Source organism: Chrysochloris asiatica, unplaced genomic scaffold, assembly GCF_000296735.1.
Source record: "Chrysochloris asiatica unplaced genomic scaffold, ChrAsi1.0 scaffold00022, whole genome shotgun sequence".
Taxonomy (NCBI): domain Eukaryota; kingdom Metazoa; phylum Chordata; class Mammalia; order Afrosoricida; family Chrysochloridae; genus Chrysochloris; species Chrysochloris asiatica.
In genome coordinates, this window is record NW_006408540.1 from 25188444 (window position 1) to 25191231 (window position 2788).

Consider the following 2788-nt stretch of genomic DNA (forward strand, 5'->3'; position numbering starts at 1 on the left):
CAGAGAAAAAGAGGAAGACCCCCAGTGAGATGGATTGGCCAAGTGGCAGTATCAATGGATTCAAGCGTGGCAACAGTAGTGAGGTTGACCCAGAATCGGGCAGTGTTTCATTCTGGTGTGTATAGGGTTGTTATGAGTTGGTACCAACTCAATGGCACTTAACAACAGTATGAGTCTGAACCGACTCCATGGCACTTAATAACAACGAGGATTGTTATAAGAATCTCTGGGTGGTGAGAACAACGTTATCCTGCTAACTGAGACATTGGAGGCTTGAGTCCACCCAGAAGTTCCTCAGAAGGAAGGCCTGATGATCTCCATCCAAAACATTGGCCATTGAAAACCCTATGGAACATAGTTCTACTCTGATATAGGGGGTTACCATGCATCGGAATCAGTTTGACAGCAACTGGTTTAAGTAGGGCTGCTAAAAAACAAAATTCATGGTGACCCGATGTGTGCAGAGTAGAATAGCATACTATGAGGTGTCGTCTTTTGAAATTATATAGCCATCCCATTCTTCTGAGGAACCTCTGGGTAGCCTTGAACTTCCAACCTTTCAATTAGTTGTTGTTGTTGTTGAATGCTGTCAAGTTGGTTCCCACTCATAGTGAGCCTGAACAGGGTTTCCAAGGAGCAGCTAGTGAGCATACACTGCTGAACTTGAGGTTCAAACCGACTTTGCAGCCCAGAGCATTAACCCACACCGCCACAGCAGAACTCCTTTTGATTAGTCGCCAAGCACTTAACCAGCTGCACCATTCAGGTTTGGTATCAGGGTGAACCTGCAGAGTATATAAAGCCCAGTGATCAGTGAATGAGTATGAGGTTCAGGGATAGGGATTGTGTGGGACCTTGAATCATACCTGAGGTGCTCACTCTGTGGTAGTCAGGATTGCTGTTTTCATCTGTGGTGGGTGGGAAGCCCTGATGGTGTGTTGGGTTAGGTGTTCAAACCCACCGTGCAGGTCAGCGGTTCAAGCCCGCCAACTGCTCTGTGAGAGAAAGATGAGGCTGTCTGTTCCCCTAAATATTTAGACTTGGAAACCTATAGGGTCACTATGATTTGGAGTCGACTTGATGGCAGTCTGATTGCTGGAAAAGACTGGTGCACACAGGGGAGATTCACAGTCCAAACAGCATCTTTGAAATGGTGCTGAGGCAAGGATCTGGAGGCTCATGGCTGGCAGCCACCAGTAGGGGGAGCTTTGTAAACATCTCCTCCGTTATTAGATTCTGGAGCTTTGGACAAGAGGCACCTATGACAAAGGCTGTGTGGATCTTGGCCCCTAGTTCCAGAGTCAAAGTTGGGTTTTCATGATTATTAGTACAATTTGCTTTATAAACTTGAATTTTTACACTTCAGCAATCCTCAAACTGAGGCTCTTATAGCATTGAAATGACTGTTTTCCTAGCACAAGGGGTTATTTATCACATTATCCAATCTGAAGTGATTGTTTTCATTTGGCAAATTGAATTTAATCAATTTTCATATACCAAGGATTTAATAACTGCTAACTATATCCACTTGGCCAATACCTCTACAAAGCAGTCTGGTTTTTTTTTTTCCCTTCTGTGTTTATTTGCATCCTAAAAGGCTACATTTATTTATCTAGAGGAAAGGTGCTCTGGGTGCCAGGTCATACTGGCAAGTTCTCCCACAGGAAGACAGTCCTTTAGAAAACACAGTCCAAGAACCTGTGGCAAACAGATGAACACTGAGAACGCTGTTCCAGCTGACAGAAATGGGTAGAAGACAGAAGGCATGCAAAGGAGACAGTGTGCTTCCCTTTACACCATGTATAGATCCTTATGGTGGATCTGAACCCTGGAGCAGAAACTGTAGCAAACAGCACCATCAAATTGACTCCTGGTGACCCAGTTTGCCCGAATCCCACTGCGTTCCATGGTTTTCTCAACAGAAGGCCTTTCTTTTGAGTAACGTCTTCAGCCTTTCAGTTGGCAGTGGAACATGTTAACTTCTCAGGAGCAAATAACATCAGTCTGGCAGACAACTTCAGAGGAGTTTTCCACCCTGTAGCACCTATTCCTAAACTTATTTGTCTGTGAACCTTTTTGTTGTTAAGTGCCATTGAGTTGGTTCTGATTCATAGCAACCCTGTATTTCCAGGCGCAGCTTGTAGATTTGAACCACCGACCTTGTGGTTCACAGCCCAGTGCTTATGCTATAGAGCTACACAAGGAGTCAAATGGCTCTTCCATATCGTTTCCTAGAAGCCTTATAGCAAGCTCATGTTTGTGAATGCTTTCCTACCACCCCAACTGTTTCAGATCTCCTGCTCAGGGCAGGTTGCCTTCATGGCCAACCCAGCCTGCGGGGTTACGTTATATTTTGTGTGTTAATATGTACAGTAGCATTTATTCCTGTATGATCTCGGGGTAGTGCAGTTGTTGGTAGGTGCTGTTGAGTTGGTTCCGACTCATAGCCACTATGCATAGGGTTTCCAAGGAGTAACGGGTGGGTTTGAGCCTATCTTGTGGTTAGCAGTCCAGTGCTTATTCTACAGTGTCACAACAGGGTAGTACAAAAAAATGTTGAGAAAGCTGTGCCCAATGCTGGTTTTTTGGATTATTGGGTGCATTGTATCTATCATGTTACATATTATCGTACATGCCTATAAAATTCACACGTGTATTTGTATACATATGTGTGTACTCATTGAGGAATCCCTGGTTGGCTCAAATGGTTAGGTGCATTTCTACCAAAAAGTCTGGGTTTTTCAAACCTACCCAGAGGCACCTCAGAAGACAAGCCTGGCAATCTTTT